This window comes from Cyprinus carpio, chromosome A3 (assembly GCF_018340385.1).
Source record: "Cyprinus carpio isolate SPL01 chromosome A3, ASM1834038v1, whole genome shotgun sequence".
Lineage (NCBI taxonomy): Eukaryota > Metazoa > Chordata > Actinopteri > Cypriniformes > Cyprinidae > Cyprinus > Cyprinus carpio.
In genome coordinates this window covers 36,483,666-36,507,666 of record NC_056574.1, presented here as the reverse complement: position 1 = coordinate 36,507,666, position 24,001 = coordinate 36,483,666, and the positions used below count along the sequence as shown (strand labels likewise).

The 24,001-nt window shown below is 40.7% G+C and overlaps 1 long non-coding RNA gene and 11 other non-coding genes across 12 annotated transcripts; all 12 read left to right on the top strand.

Annotated features, from left to right (window-relative positions):
- Window positions 1-590: 590 nt before the first annotated feature.
- On the top strand, window positions 591-709 carry LOC122139188. Its single transcript, XR_006156063.1, has one exon. It is a non-coding gene; the product is annotated as a 5S ribosomal RNA (ribosomal RNA).
- Window positions 710-793: 84 nt separating this feature from the next.
- Window positions 794-912, top strand: LOC122139163. The gene has a single exon (XR_006156035.1). It is a non-coding gene; the product is annotated as a 5S ribosomal RNA (ribosomal RNA).
- An 84-nt stretch (window positions 913-996) lies between these two features.
- LOC122139174 lies at window positions 997-1,115 on the top strand. Its single transcript, XR_006156046.1, has one exon. It is a non-coding gene; the product is annotated as a 5S ribosomal RNA (ribosomal RNA).
- An 85-nt stretch (window positions 1,116-1,200) lies between these two features.
- Window positions 1,201-1,319, top strand: LOC122139171. The gene has a single exon (XR_006156044.1). It is a non-coding gene; the product is annotated as a 5S ribosomal RNA (ribosomal RNA).
- An 87-nt stretch (window positions 1,320-1,406) lies between these two features.
- On the top strand, window positions 1,407-1,525 carry LOC122139158. The gene has a single exon (XR_006156031.1). It is a non-coding gene; the product is annotated as a 5S ribosomal RNA (ribosomal RNA).
- Window positions 1,526-1,612: 87 nt separating this feature from the next.
- On the top strand, window positions 1,613-1,731 carry LOC122139162. Its single transcript, XR_006156034.1, has one exon. It is a non-coding gene; the product is annotated as a 5S ribosomal RNA (ribosomal RNA).
- An 84-nt stretch (window positions 1,732-1,815) lies between these two features.
- On the top strand, window positions 1,816-1,934 carry LOC122139175. Its single transcript, XR_006156047.1, has one exon. It is a non-coding gene; the product is annotated as a 5S ribosomal RNA (ribosomal RNA).
- A 286-nt stretch (window positions 1,935-2,220) lies between these two features.
- On the top strand, window positions 2,221-2,339 carry LOC122139155. The gene has a single exon (XR_006156027.1). It is a non-coding gene; the product is annotated as a 5S ribosomal RNA (ribosomal RNA).
- An 85-nt stretch (window positions 2,340-2,424) lies between these two features.
- On the top strand, window positions 2,425-2,541 carry LOC122139201. Its single transcript, XR_006156077.1, has one exon. It is a non-coding gene; the product is annotated as a 5S ribosomal RNA (ribosomal RNA).
- Window positions 2,542-8,572: 6,031 nt separating this feature from the next.
- On the top strand, window positions 8,573-8,691 carry LOC122139065. The gene has a single exon (XR_006155970.1). It is a non-coding gene; the product is annotated as a 5S ribosomal RNA (ribosomal RNA).
- An 89-nt stretch (window positions 8,692-8,780) lies between these two features.
- Window positions 8,781-8,897, top strand: LOC122139197. The gene has a single exon (XR_006156073.1). It is a non-coding gene; the product is annotated as a 5S ribosomal RNA (ribosomal RNA).
- A 12,777-nt stretch (window positions 8,898-21,674) lies between these two features.
- LOC122138537 lies at window positions 21,675-23,288 on the top strand. The gene is made up of 2 exons (XR_006155657.1): window positions 21,675-21,851; window positions 22,818-23,288. It is a non-coding gene; the product is annotated as an uncharacterized LOC122138537 (long non-coding RNA).
- Window positions 23,289-24,001: the final 713 nt, after the last annotated feature.

The following is a 24,001-nucleotide window of genomic DNA, read 5'->3' as shown; positions in this document are numbered from 1 at the left end:
GAGGGCGGCATTCGTCGTGATTCCCGACCTCATGATATACATGTTAGTATTGCAATGATAAGCTTTACCGCCAGCAGTTTTTTCTTTCGTCAAGAGCAGGATTCTAATGTGGTACTGGCAGATTAGCAGCGCTGATCTTTAAATAGCCTGTATCAAGCATTGCAGCATGTAAAACCCTCGCTTACGGCCATACCACCCTAAAGACAGTGGTTTGAAATTCTGAAATCAGGGATATAAAAAACACCCGCATCGGATTGAGCTGAAGCCCGGGTCGGGCCTGGTTAGTTCTTGGATGGGAGACCGCCTGGGAATACCGGGTGCTGTAAGCTTTAGTTTTTTGTCAAAATTGATCTAATATACGTGCCCATTAGGGTGGCTGATCTTTTAAATAGCCCCACCCTTTGCAGCAGCCCTCCTTTTTACGGCCATACCACCCTGAGCGCGTCTGATCTCGGAAGCTAAAGCAGGGTCGGGCCTGGTTAGTACTTGGATGGGAGACCGCCTGCTGGAATACTGCGTCAAAATTGATCTAATATACTGCACATTAGGGTGGCTGATCTTTAAATAGCCCACACTTTGCAGCTGCCCTCGCTTACGGCCATACCACCCTGAGCGCGCCCGATCTCGTCTGATCTCGGAAGCTAAGCAGGGTCGGGCCTGGTTAGTACTTGGATGGGAGACCGCCTGGGAATACCAGGTGCTGTAAGCTTTAGTTTTTTTGTCTATATGGATCTAATACATTGCGCATTAGGGTTGCTGATCTTTAAATAGCCCACACTTTGCAGCAGCCCTCGCTTACGGCCATACCACCCTGAGCGCGCCCGATCTCGTCTGATCTCGGAAGCTAAGCAGGGTCGGGCTTGGTTAGTACTTGGATGGGAGACCGCCTGGGAATACCAGGTGCTGTAAGCTTTAGTTTTTTTGTCTATATGGATCTAATACATTGCGCATTAGGGTTGCTGATCTTTAAATAGCCCACACTTTGCAGCAGCCCTCGCTTACGGACATACCACCCTGAGCGCGCCCGATCTCGTCTGATCTCGGAAGCTAAGCAGGGTCGGGCCTGGTTAGTACTTGGATGGGAGACCGCCTGGGAATACCAGGTGCTGTAAGCTTTAGGTTTTGTTGTCTATATGGATCTAATACATTGCGCATTAGGGTTGCTGATCTTTAAATAGCCCACACTTTGCAGCAGCTCTCGCTTACGGCCATACCAACCTGAGCGCGCCCGATCTCGTCTGATCTCGGAAGCTAAGCAGGGTCGGGCCTGGTTAGTACTTGGATGGGAGACCGCCTGGGAATACCAGGTGCTGTAAGCTTTAGTTTTTTTTTTGTCTATATGGATCTAATACATTGCGCATTAGTGTTGCTGATCTTTAAATAGCCCACACTTTGCAGCAGCCCTCGCTTATGGCCATACCACCCTGAGCGCGCCCGATCTCGTCTGATCTCGGAAGCTAAGCAGGGTCGGGCCTGGTTAGTACTTGGATGGGAGACCGCCTGGGAATACCAGGTGCTGTAAGCTTTAGTTTTTTTTTTGTCTAAATGGATCTAATACATTGCGCATTAGGGTTGCTGATCTTTAAATAGCCCACACTTTGCAGCAGCCCTCGCTTACGGCCATACCACCCTGAGCGCGCCCGATCTCGTCTGATCTCGGAAGCTAAGCAGGGTCGGGCTTGGTTAGTACTTGGATGGGAGACCGCCTGGGAATACCAGGTGCTGTAAGCTTTAGTTTTTTTGTCTATATGGATCTAATACATTGCGCATTAGGGTTGCTGATCTTTAAATAGACCACACTTTGCAGCAGCCCTCGCTTACGGCCATACCACCCTGAGCGCGCCCGATCTCGTCTGATCTCGGAAGCTAAGCAGGGTCGGGCCTGGTTAGTACTTGGATGGGAGACCGCCTGGGAATACCAGGTGCTGTAAGCTTTAGTTTTTTTGTCTATATGGATCTAATACATTGCGCATTAGGGTTGCTGATCTTTAAATAGACCACACTTTGCAGCAGCCCTCGCTTACGGCCATACCACCCTGAGCGCGCCCGATCTCGTCTGATCTCGGAAGCTAAGCAGGGTCGGGCCTGGTTAGTAATTGGATGGGAGAAAGAATGGGAATAAAAAAAAAGAGTCAATGCGTTTTTTTTTATTTTTGGATGTTTTATAATGCAGATTAGGGTTGCTGATCTTTAAATAGCCCACACTTTGCAGCAGTCCTCGCTTACGGCCATACCACCCTGAGCGCGCCCGATCTCGTCTGATCTCGGAAGCTAAGCAGGGTCGGGCCTGGTTAGTACTTGGATGGGAGACCGCCTGGGAATACCAGGTGCTGTAAGCTTTAGTTTTTTTCGTCAAAATTGATCTAATATACTGCGCATTAGGGTTGCTGATCTTTAAATAGCCCACACTTTGCAGCAGCCCTCGCTTACGGCCATACCACCCTGAGCGCGCCCGATCTCGTCTGATCTCGGAAGCTAAGCAGGGTTGGGCCTGGTTAGTACTTGGATGGGAGACCGCCTGGGAATAGGGTGCTGTAAGCTTTAGTTTTTTCGTTAAAATTGATCTAATATACTGCAGATTAGGGTGGCTTATTTAAATAGCCCACACTTTGCAGCAGCCCTCGCTTACGGCCATACCACCCTGAGCGTGTAGAGGGCAATACCACCTAACTTTACACAGGAAGTGTGTGTTTGGCTGCAGTAGGGAGAGGAAGGCTCTCCTCCATTTTGTGTTTTTTTGTTTTTTTTTTTTTTTTGTTTTTTTTTTGGACTTTTTAGTTTTTTTTTGTTTGTTTTTAAAACCACCTAACAGCAGCATCTTGCTGGCTGAGGGTGGTTAATTTTGTTTGTTTTTTTTTTTTTTTTGGACGGATTTTCTGTTCACTAAACAATGGATGGAGAGACACGCATGGCAAACGACACTGGAATGGCTGGAGAGACACGCATGGCAAACGACACTGGACTGGCAGGAGGAACACGCACGGCAAACGACTGGAGGAACACGCACTGAACTGGCTGGAGGAACACGCACGGCAAACGACACTGGACTGGACTGGCTGGAGGAACACGCACGGCAAACGAAATTGGACTGGCTGGAGGAACACGCACGGCAAACGACACTGGACTGGCTGGAGGAACACGCACGGCAAACGACACTGGACTGGCTGGAGGAACACGCACGGCAAATGACAATGGATTGGCTGGAGGAATACGTAAGGCAAATGACACTGGACTAGAGAAACGACAAGGAGCTGGAATTGGAAAGGATCAAGGGGCAAGGAAAAGATTTGGTGAAAGAAAATATTTAAAGGAGGCAACAGTGATCGTAAGTACGGAGAACGTGAGTGGTGTGAGAGCAGAGGATATAATTAAAGCAATCTCAGAAAAAATTGGAAGTGGAAAGGTGTTGGCTGTAAGACCCAGACAAGGCAAAGAATATGAACTAACAATGGAACAGGAAGAAATGTGTGACAGTTTAATTGATGGATTGACAATAAAGGGAGTGGACTGTGAAGTAAAAAAAACTGCAAAATAAAGATTACGTTGTTTCCTTCATGCACCTGCCTGTCTACCTGGAGGATAATGAAATTTTTGATAAATTGGAATGATGGGGGGTTTTCCCCATATCTAAAATCAAAAGAAGGTGTTATCCGGACACTGACATAGAAGACGGCACAAGGTTTGTAAAGGTGAGGTTCCCCAAAGAGGTGGCATCACTACCTTATAGTACAAGGCTGGAAACAGCGGAAGGGCCGCAGTACTTTAGGGTGATGCACAGCCACCAGGTGAAGACTTGTAGGCTGTGCATGAGCCCAGAACACCTACTGAAAGAGTGCCCAGAATTCAAGTGCTATAAGTGTTTGGAAAGGGGACATTTTGCACGAGACTGCAATGCTGTCAGGTGCCCGGATTGCCAAGAAATGTTAAATAAATGTGAATGCTGGATGGAGGGAGTGGTAGGTGGAAGGGAAGAACAGGTAGACAGACAGATGCATGAAGGAAACAACGATGAAGAAGGACATTGTGATGAAAGACAAGAAGAGGACGAATTACAACCAAAGGAAACAGAGGAAGGAACAAACAACAGACAGGAAGGAGAAAGAGGACAAGAAAAAGAAAATAATGATGAACAAATAAGAGAAGAGGACACACAATCGACACAGATGGACATATCTTCAAGTCATGGACAAAAAGGGAACGAACAAGACAAAGAAACTGACAACGAAGGAGAAATAGGTATGGAGGAGGATGAGAAGGAAAAGGTGTGGAGAGGGGCAAATACGAAGAAGAGCGCTAAAGGTAAAACCAAACATAAGGAACTGCAAGGAAAAAAGTGAAATGTTTAAACAGGTTTGAGGTGTTAAAGGGAATGAAGGAGGAAGACTGAGAATGATGGGTTTTAGATATTTATTATTTTTCTTTTTAATGGTTTTAAGTGTTGTGACTTTTAATGCTAGAGGGCTTTCGAATGTAGGAAAATTTGAAAAAGTGAAAGAAATGTGTAAAGGAGAGGATGTGATTTTATTACAAGAAACTAACTGGAGGGAAGAGTACATGACTGAAATAAGGAAAAGGTGGAGTGGAGAGATTTTTTATAACAATGGTGATGGGAGGCTGGGAAGAGGAGTTGCGATTTTAATAAAAGAAAACTGTGGGGTATCATGTAAAACAATATATAATGACATAGATGGGAAATGTATTGCGGTTGAAATGGAGTATGAGGAGAAAAAAGTTATTGTAGTTAATATTCATGCACCGACTGTAGAGAATGAAAAGAAGGAATATTTTAATGTATTAAGAGATTTTTTTAAAAAAGCATAAAGAAGTTATTATGATGGGTGATTTTAATACCGTTTTCAGTAAATTAGAAATTGGTGAGGGAATGGTTTTTAAAAATGATAAAGGAAGAAAAGAACTGAAATTATTAATGGAAGAAAATAATATGATTGATGTATGGAGAGAAAGAAATGAAAAAAAGAAAGAATATTCAAGGAGGCAATTAGTAGGGAATTTTATGTGTAAAACAAGGATTGATTTTATTTTATGTACAAGGAACATTGAAGGTTTTATCGGTAACATTAAATATGAGGAATCAAGTTTAAGTGACCATAAACCACTTTTTATACAAGTAGACTGGAGTTCAGTGAAAAGAGGGCCGGGTGTATGGGTTTTAAATGTAGAGGTTTTGAAGAATGAGGAGTATGTGTTAAGTATTAAAGAAATTATTGAAAAAGAAAAGGAGAATGAAATGTACAGTGAAGATAAAAGGATATGGTGGGAAAATGTTAAATATTTAGTCAAAAAATTCACAATAAAGTATTGCAAATTAATACAGATGTGTAAGAGGAAGAAGGAGAGAGAAATAAGAGAAAAATTGGAAAAGGAATTAAATGAGAATGGGAAAGATATACAAAAAATAAAAGAATTGGAGGGAATATTGAAAGAAATGGAAGAGAAAAAATATGAAGGTGCAAGACTAAGGAGTAAAGCTAAATATACTGTGGAGGGTGAAAAATGTACAAAGTTTTTCTTTGATCTAGAAAAAATAAGAGGGAAAGCTGGAATGATTAAAGAAATAAGAGGAAAAAATGGTGTAGTGGTGGAAACAAATGAGGAAATATTAAAAGAAGTAAAAGCATATTATGAAAACCTGGTTTAGTACTGAGGGGGTGAGGGAAGAAGAGAAATTGGAGTTACTAAATCAAATAAAAACAACAGTAGGAGAAGTAGACAAAAAAGAGTGTGATGAAGAGATAAGAGAAGAAGAGATAAAAAGAGCAATAAGTGAATTAAACAAAAATAAAAGTCCAGGTATAGATGGTTTGGGGAGTGAATTTTATATAGTTTTTAAAGATTTTTTAACTAGTATTTTAAAAGAAGTATATGAAGACATTTTTAAGAAAGAGGAAATGAATCAGAGAATGGGGATGGGATTAATAAAGTTGATATATAAAAGTAAAGGAGAAAAAGTAGACTTAAAAAATTATAGACCAATTACAATGCTGAATACAGATCTGAAAATTTTAACAAAAGTTTTAGCCAATAGATTGAAAGAGGTAATGCCAACCATAATTGAAACAAATCAAGTGTATGGAGTTAAAGGGAAAGATATAGCGGACACAACTATAAGTATAATTGATAGAATAAGATATATGAAATAAAAAAGGATATGTTATTAGTTTGGATTTCGAAAAGGCCTTTGATAGAGTGGAGCATGAATATTTATTTGGAATTTTAAGAAGGTACGGGTTTGGGGAAAATTTTGTCAAGTGGATTACAATTTTATATAGGGGAGCGATAACAAGAATACATTGTAACGGTTTTTTAACAGAATGTTTTAAAATTACTAGGTCAATAAGACAAGGATGTCCATTATCAGCGCTTTTATATTCTTTAGTTGCAGAACCATTGGGATTAGCTATTAAAATAGATGAAGACATAAGAGGGATAAACATCGAAGGAAGTGGGGGAAATGAAAAAATATTTCAATATGCAGATGATACAACAATAATAGTTAAAGATATAGAGAGTGTTAATAAAGTAATGGAAGTGGTACAGATGTTTTGTAGGGGATCAGGAGGCAAGTTAAATGAAGAAAAAACAACATATGTGAGATTTGGAGGAGTAAATGTTTTAACGGATTATTTTCATTTTAAAGAAACAAAAGAAATAAGGATTTTAGGTGTTCTAATGGGAAAAGACGAAAGGAATGTTAAAGAAAAAATGTGGGAAGAAATAGTAGGAGGAATTGAAAGAAGGTTAAATTTTTGGAAATTGAGGATTTTAAGCTTAAAAGGGAAGGTTTTAATTTTAAATGTTTTAATGGTGTCAAAGTTGTGGTATGTTTTATATGTGACTGCTATGCCAATGTGGGTGGAGAAAAGGTTGAAAAAATGTTTTTTAGATTTTTTATGGAATAGTAAACCGGCAAGAATTGCATATAGTACATTAATAGGAGATGTAGGGAAAGGAGGGATGGGATTAATTGATATTGAACAGAGAAAAAATAGCTTAAGAATTAAAATAGTTAAAAAATATCTAGATGATGGTCACAAAACTGCATGGAAAAAGACAATGGAATATTTTTTAAACAAATGTGGGGATTTTAACATGGGGGATGGGATTTTATGGATGAAAAAAACAAAGAATTGGATGACAGAGTGCTTACCAGAGTTTTATAGGGAAATGTTTAGTGCCTGGGGAAAATTTTTAGATAGACTTGAGTATGATCCACATGGGAGAGAAAACATTTTAAAATCAACCTCTGTTTTTAAACCAAAACATTTTAAAACAGGATAAAGGAATTTTTTTAAAGAAATGGATGGAAGTGGGGATAACAAGAGTGAGAGATGTTTTGTATGAATTTAAAGAAGGGTTTTTACCGACACAATTTATTGTAGATGCAATGGAGGAGGCAAAAGAGGATTACAGTGAACAAGAAATAAAAAATAAATATGAAATCATTAAAAATGCATTACCTAAAGAGTGGATAAAAAGAATAGAAAGTATGGAAGGAGAGCCAAAAGAGAAATGTATTCATGTGAAATTAGGGGGAAAACTGTATGATTTTAAGGAATGTACTGTGAAAATGATTTATTGTGCTTTTAGAGATGATGTTTTTAAAGAGCCGATTGCAAATGGTTACTGGGTGCAGAAATTCAAAGATTTAAAAAAAGAGTGTATATGGAGAAACATGACGGGGAAATTTGTGGAAACAAGATTGGAATGTTTGGAGTATTTTATAAGGCATAAAGTGGTTTTTTACTGATGTTATTTTAAATAAAATAGGAATGGAAGAAAATGCTCTGTGTAAAGTGTGCCAGGAAGAGGATGAGGGGATTTTACATATGTTTTTACATTGTAGAGAGCTAGAGGACTTTTTAAGGAAATGTAAATGTTTAATTAAAGATGTGACTGAGGAGTGGGATGAAAATGTAATGGAATGGAACAGAGTTGTGATGTTTTGGTTGGGAAAAAAAGTGTAAAAACAAAAGTTTCATTGATCTGTGTGTAATGCTAATGAAAAGTGCAATATGGGACAGAAGATCTGTGGCTAAAAAGGAAAAAGTTGTGTTGGATGTTTGGAGTGTGTTTAAAAGAAAAACAGAATTATATATTGAAAGACTGTATGTGTACTTTAATGGTGTAAATATGTTAGACTCTTTTTATGATGTTTTTACCCCACAAGTTTGTTGTGTTTTAAACGATTTAATGTGGAAGTTACCAGAAAGTGGAAGAGTTTTTTAAATTATCTATGTAAGGAAGAGATGTGTAATGTAGAGATGTGTAAAGACGATGTTCTGTATTTTCTATTTGATTGTGCTTAATCTATTGTATTTTATTGATTGAAATTTCTTAATAAAAAAAAAAAAAAAAAAAAAAAAAAAAAAAGCGCGCCCGATCTCGTCTGATCTCGGAAGCTAAGCAGGGTCGGGCCTGGTTAGTACTTGGATGGGAGACCGCCTGGGAATACCAGGTGTTGTAAGCTTTAGTTTTTTCGTCAAAATTGATCTAATATACTGCACATTAGGGTGGCTGATCTTTAAATAGCCCACACTTTGCAGCAGCCCTCGCTTACGGCCATACCACCCTGAGCGCGCCCGATCTCGTCTGATCTCGGAAGCTAAGCAGGGTCGGGCCTGGTTAGTACTTGGATGGGAGACCGCCTGGGAATACCAGGTGCTGTAAGCTTTAGTTTTTTTTTTCGTCAAAATTGATCTAATATACTGCAGATTAGGGTGTGCTGATCTTTAAATAGCCCACACTTTGCAGCAGCCCTCGCTTACGGCCATACCACCCTGAGCGCCCGATCGTGTCTGATCTCGGAAGCTAAGCAGGGTCGGGCCTGGTTAGTACTTGGATGGGAGACCGCCTGGGAATACCAGGTGCTGTAAGCTTTAGTTTTTTTTCGTCAAAATTGATCTAATATACTGCAGCAATGTGGGGTTGCAGAAAGTGGAATAGCCCACACTTTCTATTGTAGCCCTTGATTGAAATTTCTTAATAATAATAAAAAAAAAAAAAATCTCGTCTGATCTCAGAAGCTAAGCAGGGTCGGGCCTGGTTAGTACTTGGATGGGAGACCTACTGGGAATACCAGGTGCTGTAAGCTTTAGTTTTTCGTCAATAATGATCTAATACACTGCGAATTATGGGGCTGATATTTAAATAGCCCACTCTTTGCGGCAGCCCTCGCTTACCATACCCCACCCTGAGGGCACTAGAGAGCTACAAGAAGTGTTGGCTGCAGTTGGGAGAGGAAGGCTCTCCTCCATTTTGATTTTTTTGTTTGTGAGCTGTTTTGGACATTAGGTTAGTTTTTTTGTGTGGTTTGTCAGTTTTAAACCACCTAACAGCAGCATTTTGCTGGCTGGAGGGTTTTTGTTTTTTGGTTTTTTTTTTTTTGTGTTGTTTTTCTTTTTTTGAGCATTTTGCTGGCTGGAGGGTGGTTACCTCCCTTTTTTTTTTTTTTTTTTTTTTTTTCTCTTACAATGGACGGATTAATGGATGGGGTGGCTGGATAGGACAATTTTGGCTTTGGTACGATACCAGAATCTAAAACCTCGGTATCGATACTAAATAAAAAAAACACTGCTTGAAACTCTGCTGCACCAAATGTACAAACCAAAAGTATCAAAATGTTCACACACACACACACACAAAAAAAAAACTACAGCCAAGCCAGGGAACATACAGTAGGTTAAATTTTGAAAAGTTACTATTAAAATTAGTTTAATATCTTCATATCTTGTCTGTCTTTACTCCTTTACCACATGGTGCAAAAAAACAAAAACGTATCAATGTAACAAACCAAAAAAACCTAGAGGGAACGTAGGTTCAATTTTGATTTTGCAGAAAGAAAAAAAAACGTGTTCATATCGTCACATCTTTATTTTTTTGACAGCTGCAGATTTTTGAACAGGAAAACTAATGTGTCAATATTGTCACTTGATAGTCTGGATCTTAGTGGGCTACAGATGAGCCCAGAGGTACTGAAAACTCTCTCAGAGGCTGAGCTTGATGCTGGAATGCAAAGGTAGTATTTGGCACACATTGAAACGATGGGGAGGCTTGATTCATGCCTTTTCCACGAAGAAAGTGGGTTTTCTGTGGCATTGGTCTCTTCCATGCACTTGTACATTTCGAGTTCTTTGTTCAGTCTGTCAGCTGGGATCTCTAGAGATTCTATCCTGGCTTGGCATTCATCTCCATTTCCCACCTCTTTTCTTTTTTTCTCTGATACAATAGAAGACAGGAGGCTACCCAAGTCTTGTTTTTGTTTTTTGGCAGCAGTTTGTTCTTCCTGCTCTGCCTGAGTTGACTCCATCACTGATTGTATATTAGAGAGATCAGCTGTGGCAGCTTTTTGCAGTAGTACTTCTGTCACATCATTCTCCTTAGTTACAAATGTGTTCTTAAATCTAGGATTAAAGAAGGTGGCTGAATTAAGAAGGATTTGTAAATTCTCATAGTTGTATCTCATTTCCAGAACTTTCTGTCACGGCGTGATAAAGGACAGGAGGCAAATGCAAGTAACAATGAGGTTTATTGAGAATACGTGATGATGAATGGCTCTTGGAGAATGATGCAGGGACTTCGGTGGCAGCACAGACAGGTGAGTAGATCCCCTTGAGTGCGTTGGTGGAAGTGGTGACGAAACGACAATCCCCTTGAGTGCGTTGGTGGAGATGGTGAAGGTAACAGATCCGTGCAATGGTGGTAGTAATCCAGAACCGGCCGAACAGGAAACAGAGCATGAAGGAGGAACGCTGAAAGACGGACAGACATGCACCACGCGGACCTCACACAACAATCTGACAAACAAGAGATGAAAGACCGGGCATTAAGTAGGCTGTTGTAATGAGCTGCAGCTGCCAACACCCACATGAAACAAATGACATGACGTCACAACAAACCAGCAGGAGACGGTGCATTCATGAACCGTGACACTTTCCTGATCTCTGTTTTCATGTTGCAGGTTAGCACTGAGTCTGTATCACTGTCCTGTACATGTGAAAGTATCTTCCACATCACAGGGATGACAGAAGAAAGTGTTGTCTCTTTTTCTCTACACAGGGCATCAGTGAAGGCACTTAGTGAGCCCAGGACCTCTCGCACTGTCTCCACTGTGGTGATGTCTGTGTCAGAAGGCATTAGGCACCACATTCCGGTTTTCTGCTAAAGCAGCACAGATGGCTTGTTGTTGTTCACAGAAACGGTCCACCATATCAAATGTAGAACCCCAGCGGGTTCCATCCCCCATGTAGCTTGCCATAGCGGCAGTAATAGTAATATGCCATTTATTTTACTGTCACTAAAACTAAAATTGATATTATTAATCTTTTTATTCATTCAAATTCAATTAATATATTATTGTTTGAAAGTGCAAAAATGATGAGACCTAAACTTATTCAACTTATAATACTCATTCATTGGTTCTAGCGTGTCATGCAAGCACATTTGAGCTTTCGTGTTTACCGTATCTTATAAGTAGGCCATGTGCACTGATCAGTGTTGGGAATAAAAGTCTAAATTAAATCAGTTGAATGATGGACTCACCTGTCGATCTCTGAACTCCTTGAATAAGTCAGGATGAACTAGAGACAGATGCTTAGCCAGATTTGAAGTGTTGCCTCCCGTTTCGACACATGATTTCAAACAGCGTTTGCATAGTGGTGCATTCACGTCTGTAGCTTCACATTTTTCATTACCTCTGTAGGCAAAGTAATGCCATATTTCACTCCTACTGCCTTCTTTATTGATTTATTGCGGGCGTGTAGAATTAGCTTGATCAGGTTCGATCCATCTTATTTCTCCGTTGTCACTTTTTGCCGGTTTCAAGTGACCCGCGTCTGTTTGGGTAGCGCACTGCCGCCTAGCGGTGAACTTCGAAACTGCAGTGCATCAAATACCGAATTGAGCAAAATTATGATATTGTAGTGTTTGAAATATAATATATACACACCGGTATTTTTGCAGTACCGGTATACCGCGCATCCCTATACTGGACTAGGCAGAGAGACACGATCGGCAAATGACACTGGACTCGGAAATCGACTACGGAAATGGAAAGAACCAAGGCACAAAGGGAGAAATTTCTTGAAAGAAAATATCTAAAGAAGGCTACAGTGATTGTGAACATAGAGAATGTGATCGAGGTGAGAGTGGAGAATATTATCAAGGCTGTATCAAAACAATGTGGACATGGGAAAATCTTAGCACTAAGACCAAGACAAGGAAAGGAATACGAATTAACAATGGAAAATAAGAAACGTGAAAAACTGACTGATGGACTGATAATAAATGGAGTGAACTGTGAGGTAAAAAATTTGCAAAATAGAGACTATGTTGTTTCCTTCATGCACCTGCCTGTCTATATTGATGACAATGAAATTTTAGCTCAATTGGAAGGATGGGGAGTTAATCCCATTTCACAGATAAAAAGAAGATGCTACCCGGGCACTGACATTCAGGGCGAAACAAGGTTCCTAAAAGTGAGATTCCCCAAAGAAGTGGCATCGTTGCCATATAGCACAAAGCTGGAAACAGCGGAAGGCCAGCAGTATTTTAGGGTGATGCACAGCCATCAGGTGAAGACCTGTAGCCTGTGCATGAGCCCGGGACACCTGCTAAAAGACTGCCCAGATTTTAAGTGCTACAAGTGCGAGAAGAGGGCACACTTTGCAAGAGATTGCAATGCTTTCAGATGCCTGGGCTGTCAAGAAGTTTTAAATAAATGTGAATGTTGGATGGAGGGAGAGGAAGGAGGTATGGAACTTCGGTTGGACGGACAGGTGCATGAAGGAAACAGCAAGGAGGAAAGATAAACTGATGAAGGACAAGAGGAAGACAGATTGCAACAAAAAGAAACAGAAGGAAGAGCGAGCAACAGAGAGGAAGGAGGAGAAAAAGTGAATGATGCAGACAAGGAATGGACAACAGAACAGGACACCCAATGTACGGAAATTGAAATATCGGACAGTTTTAAAAATCTTCTGGATAATGTGGAGAGAGATGGACAAGGAATGGACGATCAAAACAAAGAAATGTACAGTAAAGAATCAAGGATGGACAACATGGAAAAAGACAGAGGGGGGGGGAGAACAAATAAGGAGGAGAACATTAAAGGTAAAACCAAATGTGGAAAATGCAAGGAAAAAGATAATGACAAGGGGCCACGTGAAAAGTGTAAACATATGAAATGTTAAGAGGGCTGGAGGGAGACGATGAAGAATAATTGTTTTTAGGTATTTATTTTTCTTTCTTTTAATGGTTTTGTGTTACTTTTAATGCAAGGGGACTGATGGACATGGGTAAATTTGAAAGTAAAAGAAAAATGCAAAGGTGAAGATGTTATTGCTTTGCAAGAAACAAATTGGAAAGAGTGTGTGATGAAGGACTATAAAAAGGAATGGGAAGGGGATATTTTATATAACAATGGGGATGGAAGGCTTGGAAGAGGAGTGGCGTTTTTAATGAGAAAATGATTTTAATGCAAGTAAAGTAGTGTATAAAGATAAGATGGGGAAATGTATGGTGGTGGGAGTAAATTATGAAGGACGCGAACTGATTTTAGTGAATGTACATGCGCCAACAGAGAAGGAAAAGAAAGAAATGTTTTAATGTTTTAAGAAATATCGTAAACAAGTATAAGGAAATAATAATGATAGGGGATTTTAACACCGTTTTTAGTAAACAAGACATGGCAGAAGGAATGGTTTTCAAAACTGACACGGGAAGAAAAGAATTAAAACCAATGTGTGGAGAGGAAGAAATGAAAAGATAAAAGAATTTTCAAGGAGGCAAATAGTGGGGCAGTTTGTGTGTGAAACAAGAATTGACTTTATTTTATGTACGAGAAATGTGGAGAATTATATAGAAAAGATTAAGTATGAAGAAACAAGTTTAAGCGATCACAAGTTTTTATTTTTAAATGTAGACTGGAATAAAGTGCAAAGAGGGCCGGGACTCTGTATTTTAAATACAGAGGTTTTAAAGAATGAAGATTATGTTTTAAGTATAAAGGAGATCATTGAAAAGGAAAAAGGAAATTAAATGTATAATGAGGATAAGCAAATATGGTGGGAGAACGTGAAATATCTTGTAAAAAAAAAAAAGGTTTACAATAATATATTGCAAGTTAATTAATAAATGTAAGAAAAATAAGGAAAGAGAGCTTAGACAAAACTGGATAAGGCAGAAAAAAGCATAGAGAAAATAAAAGAAATGGAAGGTAGACTGAAGGAAATGGAAGATGAGAAATATGAAGCTGCAAGATTAAGAATCAAAGCAAAATATACAGTAGAGGGGGAGAAGTTTTTCTTTGATGTAGAGTAAAGAAGAGGAAAAGCAGACATGATTAAAGAAATAAGGGGCAAAAATGGGATAATAGTACAAGAAAATGAGGAAATTAAAAGGAGGAGGAAAGTGTGTAATTACTAAAGCAAATAAAAGCACGAGTAGTAGAAGTGAAAAAAAAAGTGTGATGATGAAGTAAGAGAAGAGGAAATAAAAAGAGCAATAAGTGGATTAAACAAAAGAAAAAGTCCGGGGATAGATTGGTTGGGGAGTGAGTTCTATATTGTTTTTATAAAAAAAATTTAACCAGTATCTTAAAACAAGTATTTCACAAGATTTTTTAAGAAAGGTGAGATGAACGGAAGGATGGGAATGGGATTAATGAAGCTGATATATAAAAGGAAAGGAGACAAAGTGGAGTTAAAGAATTATAGGCCTATAACACTGCTTAACACCGATCTGAAGATTTTATCAAAAGTTTTAGCTAACAGATTAAAAGTGATGCCCAGTATAATCAAAACAAACCAAGCATACAGTATTAAAGGAAGAGATATTGCGGATACAACAATGAGCATAAAAGATACTATAAGATATATTAATGAAAAGAAGAAAGATGGTTTTATAATCCGTTTTGACTTTCAGAAGGCTTTTGACAGGGTAGAGCATGATTTTTTATTTGGGGTTTTAAAGAGTTTTGGTTTTGTAGGGGATTTTATTAAATGGGTTAAGATTTTATATAAAGGTGCTGTAACGAGAGTAAAATGTAATGGGTTTTTAACAGAGTGTTTTAAATTAACGAGATCAATTAGACAGGGTTGCCCGTTGTCGGCACTTTTATATGCTTTAGTTGCAGAACCACTGGGATTAACAATAAAACAGGAGGGGAGAATAAAAGGGATAGGCATAGAGGGAGGAGAGAATAAGATATTTCAATACGCTGATGATACTACGCTAATGCGTAGGGGAAGCAATGAAAATAGTAGAAAAATTTCGCAGGGGATCAGGGGCTAAAGTGAATGAGGATAAAACATTATACATGAGATTTGGGGGAACTGAGGTTTTAACTGGGCACTTTAATTTTAAGTAGAAGAAACAGTCGAGCGACAGAGAAGGACAGCAGTTTGTAAGTGTTTTTGCCTCGTTTTCTCATTAGACTACTGCGTGATCATCGTTGCTAGGAAAACTTTGCTTTAATTACTGTGTGTCTTACCCTGGTAAATACGTGTGAATTGTGGCGTTTGGTTTTGTGTTTGCCTATCGCGGGACTGGACAGTTTCGGTCTGCTAAATAGGGAGGCGTGACAATAGCCAGTAAGCCGGTAAAAAGTACTTAAAGAGCTGTTTTGTAAGCACTTGTCAGAAGAAACAGTCGAGCGACAGAGAAGGACAGTAGTTTGTAAGTGTTTTTGCCTCGTTTTCTCATTAGACTACTGCGTGATCATCGTTGCTAGGGAAACTTTGCTTTAATTACTGTGTGTCTTACCCTGGTAAATACGTGTGAATTGTGGCGTTTGGTTTTGCGTTTGACTGGACAGTTTCGGTCTGCTAAATAGGGAGGCGTGACAAGCTGACTTCAATCACAGGTAGGCAAATATATAAGTGGTAGGTGTCACCGCGGCAGCGGTCGCGGCAGCCCTCGTGTGATGCCTCCTCGTCTAAAGACCGACGAGTGTAAAGACCATCGACTCTACCTGCGCGACTCCACCGAGCAAGGACACCGACAGGGCACTTGAGTATTGCTTTTCTCCCCTTCAATTTTTGTACAGCTCGTCCTCAAATACTTATTTTGGTCACTTGTAGTCACTATGTGCTTTCAGATCTCTACTATCAGTACTAACACTCGGAGAGGACGCTATGTACGTCAAAGGAAGGCCTGCCTGACAAATCTAAGGCCTGTCCCTCTGACCTCTACTCCAACGCTCTCTATTCCACTTGGTCTCTGGAACTGCCAGTCCGCTGTTAACAAAGCAGACTTCATTTCTTCTATTGCTACTCATTCTGGTCTCAGCCTCATGGCACTGACTGAGACCTGGATCAAACCTGAGGACACTGCCACTCCCGCAGCCCTCTCCACTCATTTCACTTGTTCCCACACCCCTCGTACGACTGGGAGGAGTGGAGGTACTGGTCTCCTTATATCGAAAGATTGGAAATTTGATCTTCAACCACCACCTACAGGTCACGGTTCATTTGAATCACATGCTGTTACTGTAACCCACCCTGCTAAAATCCACTTTGTGGTCATTTATCGTCCCCCAGGTCAATTGGGAAACTTCTTGGAGGAGTTGGACGTGCTGCTATCAAACTATCCTGAAGATGGTACTCCTCTGGTACTGCTTGGTGACTTCAACATCCACCTAGATAAACCCCAGGCTGCTGACTTCAACACTCTGCTCGCCTCATTTGATCTCAAGCGAGTCTCTACTACAGTGACTCACAAATCGGGCAACCAACTGGACCTCATCTACACGCGCTGTTGCTCAGTGGACAACACTTTAGTTACTCCACTGCACACCTCAGACCACTTCCTCATTACTGCTAATCTAGCACTTACTCCTGAAGCGGCACACGCTCCAACGCGGGTCACCTTTCGACGGAACCTACGCTCACTCTCTCCATCTCGCCTATCCTCTGTGGTTGCATCCTCACTTCCTTCACTCTCGCAGTTTTCAGCTCTGGACACGAACAGTGCTACGGACACTTTTTGTTCCACTCTGACCTCTTGCTTGGACAACTTTTGCCCACTGTCGTCTAGACCAGCACGCACCACCCCATCTGCCCCCTGGCTGTCCGATGTACTCCGTGAACATCGCTCTAAACTCAGGGCTGCAGAGAGGAAATGGCTTAAATCAAGAAACTCTACCGACCTCAGTGTGTATCAGTCTCTCCTCTCTTCCTTCTCTGCAAACGTCTTCACTGCTAAAACATCATATTCCCACGACAAGATTAACAACTGTTGTGACGCTCGGACACTCTTCAAAACCTTCTCTTCTCTTCTTAATCCGCCTCCACCTCCTCCTCAATCGACTCTTGCAGCTGATGAAAGATTAACATTTGTTGTGAAGTTAGGAAAGTATTATAAGTGTTCTATTCTCCACACCGCAGACTGAGGATAACTTCACAACGACTAATGCTCACTCGTTCTCCTCCTTCTCTCCACTCTCAGAGACGGACGTTTCCAAACTTATCCTGTCCAGTCATCCTACTACTTGCCCACTGGATCCGATCCCCACTTACCTCCTTCAAGCGATTTCTTCTTCAGTCATACCTTCACTTACTCATATTATCAACTCCTCTCTTCACTCTGGAACATTTCCCTCAGCATTTAAGCAGGCTCGGGTAAGCCCACTGCTGAAGAAACCATCTCTAAATCCAGCACTTCTAGAAAACTACAGACCGGTATCCCTTCTTCCATTCATTGCAAAGACACTCGAACGAGCTGTGTTCAACCAGCTCTCTATGTTTCTTGTACAGAAAAACCTCCTGGACAGCAATCAATCTGGCTTCAAAAGTGGCCACTCAACTGAGACTGCCCTGCTCTCGGTTACTGAAGCCCTGCGACTGGCAAGAGCAGCTTCAAAATCCTCAGTACTCATTTTGCTGGACCTGTCTGCTGCTTTTGACACTGTTAATCACCAGATTCTCCTATCCACCCTCAGAAAGATGGGCATCTCTGGAACCGCACTCCAGTGGCTTAACTCCTACCTGTCTGATAGATCCTTCATGGTGTCTTGGAGGGGTGAAGTTTCTAAGTCACAACAACTTGCTACTGGGGTTCCTCAAGGCTCAGTACTTGGACCGCTTCTCTTCTCCATCTACATGACGTCATTAGGATCTGTCATTCAGAAGCATGGCTTTTCCTATCACTGCTACGCTGATGACACTCAACTCTACTTCTCATTCCAACCAGATGACCCGACGGTAGTTGCTCGCATTTCAGCCTGTCTGAGTGACATTTCTAGCTGGATGAATGACCATCACCTTCAGCTCAACCTTACTAAGACTGAACTGCTGGTGGTTCCAGCTAACCCATCGTTTCATCACAACAGCTGGGTTCGTCAACCATAACTCCTTCCAGGACAGCCAGAAACCTAGGAGTTGTGATGGATCATCAGTTAAGCTTCACAGACCATATTGCTACAACGACCCGGTCCTGTAGATTTGCCTTATTCAACATTAGGAGGATTAGACCCTTCCTGTCAGAGCAATCCACCCAACTTCTTGTCCAAGCTCTTGTTCTCTCCAGACTGGACTATTGTAATGCTCTCCTGGCGGGTCTTCCTGCATGTACTATCAAGCCTCTACAACTGATCCAGAATGCAGCAGCGAGGGTTGTCTTCAATGAGCCGAAAACAGCCCATGTTACTCCTCTCCTCATCAGGTTACACTGGCTACCAGTAGCCGCTCGCATCAAATTCAAGGTACTGATGCTTGCCTACAAAACGATCACTGGCACGGCGCCAACTTACCTAAACTCACTAGTTCAATCTTATGCACCCTCCAGAAGTTTGCACTCTGCAAGTGAACGACGCCTTGTGTTGCCATCCCAAAGAGGTTCAAAATCACTCTCACTGACTTTTTCCTGGACTGCTCCCAGCTGGTGGAATGACCTCCCGATCTCAATTCGAACAGCTGAGGCTTTACTCATTTTCAAAAAACATCTAAAGACTCATCTTTTTTCGCCTGCACTTAACCAACTAATACTAGTACTTACCTTTTTTCTTTTCTATCATATTCCCAAAAAAAAAAAAAAAAAAAAAAAAAAAAAACCTTTGCTACATGTTCTGTACTAGACTAACTGAGACTTGTCATAGCACTTGTATACCGTTGTTGTTCTCGTTGATATGATTGTTTCTACTGTTCTCATTTGTAAGTCGCTTTGGATAAAAGCGTCTGCTAAATGATTAAATGTAAATGTAAGTAAACGAATGAAATAAAGATTTTAGGTGTTTTAATGCGGAGGGATGAAACCAAAGCAGAAGGAAATATGTGGGAGGAGATTTTAGGAGGGATCAAGAGAAGGTTGAATTTTTGGAAATTAATATCCTGAACTTTGAAGGGGAGCGTTTTAATTTTGAATGTTTTAATGGTTTCTAAGTTATGGTATATGCATATGTGATATATGTGGCATAGAGTCCTGCAACGGGTCGGGAACCCGCTGGTATCTGCATAAAAGTGGCTAAAACAGGTGGATTGTGACATTCGTAAATATTTACGGGCGGGGATGCGGGCGGATAATTAACTCCTTGTGGGCGGGTAGTAGCACGGATTAAAAATGTGTGCAATATTTGTATGTCTAAATTACCATTACACATACGCAACAACGATATGACATTTGACCCATCATGTCACCACCACTGCAACTTTTGTTGATGTTTCTCGTAGCCTAGTTGGAGCGAGCGTTGCAGGAGTAGCTATGGATGAAGTAAAAGTAAAGTTGGCGAGTGGAGTATAGAAAATTGTTGACAACAAGTCTATAAAGGCAAAATCGGATGTGTGGAGAAAGTGTGGTTTAATACGAGATCAGGAATATAACATCATAAGTGGCTTTGCGGCTTGCAAAACATGCCATAAAGTTGTGGCGTTTGATAGCTGGAAGCTAGGCACGTCTTCTCTTAGGAAGCATGTCGAGACTTGCAGGAGCACATTAGGGGTTGCCAGTGTGACAATTGACAGGTACTTTGCCAAAGCCCACAAACCTCCAAGAGGGGAAGACAAGGAGGCGATAACACAGTTGGCTGTGCAATTTGTGTGCCGAGACATTAGATTGTTTGAGACTGTGTGTGGTGATGGATTTTTGGAACTGGCACAGGGCTTAATTGACACTAGGGCACGAGCTGACCTTGTGGACGCGCGTCAGCTTCTGCCCGATCCAACTACTGTCTGTATTCAGTATTCAGACCACCTTAAATTTTTCACTCTTTGTTAGAATGCAGCCATTTGCTAAAATCATTTAAGATCATTTTTTCCTCATTAATGTACACACAGTACCCCACATTGACAGAAAAACAGAGAATTGTTGACATTTTTGCTGATTTATTAAAAAAGAAAAACTGAAATATCATATGGTCCTAAGTATTCAGACCCTTTGCTCAGTATTTAGTAGAAGCACCCTTTTGATCTTATACAGTCATGTATTAGTTTTTCACACCTGGATTTGGGGATCCTCTGCCATTCCTCCTTGCAGATCCTCTCCAGTTCTGTCAGGTTGGATGGTAAACATTGGTAGACAGCCATTTTCAGGTCTCTCCAGAGATGCTCAATTGGGTTTAAGTCAGGGCTCTGGCTGGGCTCCTAGCTTAGGGTCATTGTCTTGTTGGAAGATGAACCTTCGGCCCAGTCTGAGGTCCTGAGGACTCTGGAGAAGGTTTTCTTCCAGGATATTCCTGTACTTGGGATTCATCTTTCCCTCGATTGCAACCAGTCGTCCTGTCCCTGCAGCTGAAAAACACCCCCACAGCATGATGCTGCCACCACCATGCTTCACTGTTGGGACTGTATTGGACAGGTGATGAGCAGTGCCTGGTTTTCTCCACACATACTGCTTAGAATTAAGGCCAAAAAGTCTCATCAGTCTCATCAGACCAGAGAATCTTATTTCTCACCATCTTGGAGTCCTTCAGGTGTTTTTTCATGTGTCTTGCACTGAGGAGAGGCTTCCGTCAGGCCAATCTGCCATAAAGCCCCGACTGGTGGAGGGCTGCAGTGATGGTTGACTTTCTACAACTTTCTCCCATCTCCCGACTGCATCTCTGGAGCTCAGCCACAGTGATCTTTGGGTTCTTCTTTACCTCTCTCACCAAGGCTCTTCTCCCCCGATGGCTCAGTTTGGCCGGACGGCCAGCTTTAGGAAGGGTTCTGGTCATCCCAAACGTCTTCCATTTAAGGATTATGGAGGCCACTGTGCTCTTAGGAACTTTAAGTGCAGCAGATTTTTTTTTTTTGTAATCTTGGCCAGATCTGTGCCTTGCCACAATTCTGTCTCTGGCCTCTTTAGGCAGTTCCTTTAACCTCATGATTCTCATTTGCTCTGACATGCACTGTGAGCTGTAAGGTCTTATATAGACAGGTGTGGGGCTTTCCTAATCAAGTCCAATCAGTATAATCAAACACAACTGGACTCAAATGAAAGTGTAGAACCATCTCAAGGATGATCAGAAGAAATGGACAGCACCTGAGTTAAATATATGAGTGTCACTGCAAAGGGTCTGAATACTTAGGACCATGTGAAATTTCAGTTTTTCTTTTTTAATAAATCTGCAAAAATGTCAACAATTCTGTGTTTTTCTGTCAATATGGGGTGCTGTGTGTACATTAATGAGGAAAAAAATGAATTTAAATGATTTTAGCAAATGGCTGCAATATAACAGAGTGAAAAATTTAAGGGGGTCTGAATACTTTCTGTGCCCACTGTATGTGTATAGAAAGCTTGAAATGTCTATGTAAATGCGATGAAGAGGCTACTTTCTCCTCAGAGGAAGAACATGGCTCAGATGATGAATGTTTGCATTTTGAAGAACGTCTGGACCCAGCTGAGGATATAATTCCTGACGAGTAAGCCTTTTATTATTACCTTCATGATTTAAAATGTTGCTCAGCTATAGCATATTTTATATCTACATTTGGGCGTCTCCAAACAGGCTAGACTAAAATCAGAGCAAAGCGCGTATTTAACTATATATAGCCTATATAATTATATAATACATATAATATTGTAGCCTATTTATGTTTATATCGGCCTATAGCATTATATATCTCTTACAAAAATTAACCATGTTTTTTGTAATCTATTTTATAATTTTTTTTCACATTGTTGATTGTTTAGACTGTATTTTTCCAAATGGTGAAATTGTTTACCAACTTAGCTTTTGTTGGCGAATATCAGATGTGGTAAAAGTTTCAAAAGCGTTATAACCAGCTATTGGCGTTCGTGATCGTCCAAGGTGTAAATGTATCATAAAGCTGCAAATGTCGCGGATAAGTGGGCCACCTGGAGACATATACGCGCGTCTATTCTTATCAATGATGTAATATATTATCAGTTATGAATCCTCTGGTAATTGCTAACAACAGTTTCAATTTTCTTTTAGGACTGTGTCTGCATCACCGGCATCATGCATAACAAAAGAGTGCCGTGTTTTGAGTTCGCTGGAAAATCATACTAAGTACACAGTATTGTACTTATATTATGCCTATGCCTAAATAATATGGAAACATTATTTGTGGTTTGGATGACACAATAAGCAAATCTTCCTGTATGGGTTAATAGAAACTGTACTTTTGTTATGCCTATATCCCACATGAAAAAATAATATTGTAATTTAGCTATAGTAAATACTATAGTGTTTTTGAACCATACTATAGTAAAGTGTATTGTACTGTATATATTATAGTATTTACAACACTAATTCTTAATAAATATCATCAGTTGTTAGCAATTTTTTTAAGACTTCAAATACACCACTTTCATGTTTTACCTACATCAAAAATGCAATTTTTTATTTTTATTCTTTATTTTAGATGTGAAAATAACAGTGCAAAAGAACCTGTGGCAAAGAGAGCTAAAGCAAATAAGCATCCCACTTGGTCATGGAAAACAGAGGACGATATTGACATGGCTCCACAGGCTCTGAGATTCCTGCCCACACGGGAACCTGGACCACAACTAAGACCATGTGATGCACACACTCCCATGAGTCTATTCAAAAAGTTTTTTTCTGACACTGCTGTGTTAACTCAGGCTGCCAGGGCATGTGCAAAGGGACATAAATATAAATGGACAGATGTCAGCATCAGTGAGCTGTAATGCTACATTGGGCTACTCTTCTACATGGCCATGGTGAAGTTGAGTTCCATCACAGACTACTGGTGGCAGAACAATCTTTTCTCTGTTCCTTTTCCTGCCACAATCATGTCAAGGGACAGATTCTGCACCATTTCATGGAATCTGCACATGAGTCACCCAGATGCAGACCAGGACAATGACAAAAAGAGGGGCACAGCTGAACATGACCGTCTTTTCAGGGCCAGATCCCTCATGGACACTATCCGGCTTGCATGTAAGGCCATCTATCATCCAAGAAAAAATTTGACAGTGGATGAAAGAATGGTGGCATGCAAAGCAAACACAGGAATGACTCAGTACATGAAAGCCAAGCCAACCAAATGGGGATTCAAGTTGTTTGTTCTTGCGGACTCATCAAATGGATATACTGCAGATTTTGCTGTTTACACAGGAAAGAACCCCTTTCCCACAGGCCATGGACTTTCATATGACGCTGTGACATCTCTGTTGGACCGTATAGTTTTGGGCTCTGGGTACCATGTATACATGGATAATTTTTACACTAGTCCCAAGCTCCTAAGAGACTTGTTTGGTTTAAGTTTGGTGCATGTGGGACTTACAGAGACAACAGAAAAGATTGCCCTCGGAATGCAGCTAACTCACTCACCAAAAAATCTGTGAGGGGCTCCATCAGGTGGATTCGAGACAAACATCTTGTGTTTGTGAAATGGATGGACACACGAGAGGTGTCTGTCTGCTCCACCATCCATGCTGCTTATACAGGAGACAATGTGCAAAGGAGGGCGAAAACACAAAATGGATGGAGGACAAAGAGTTTTCCATGTCCTGCACCTGTGACTGCCTACAACCAGCACATGGGGGGCGTTGACCTGTCTGATCAGCTGTTACAATACTAAAG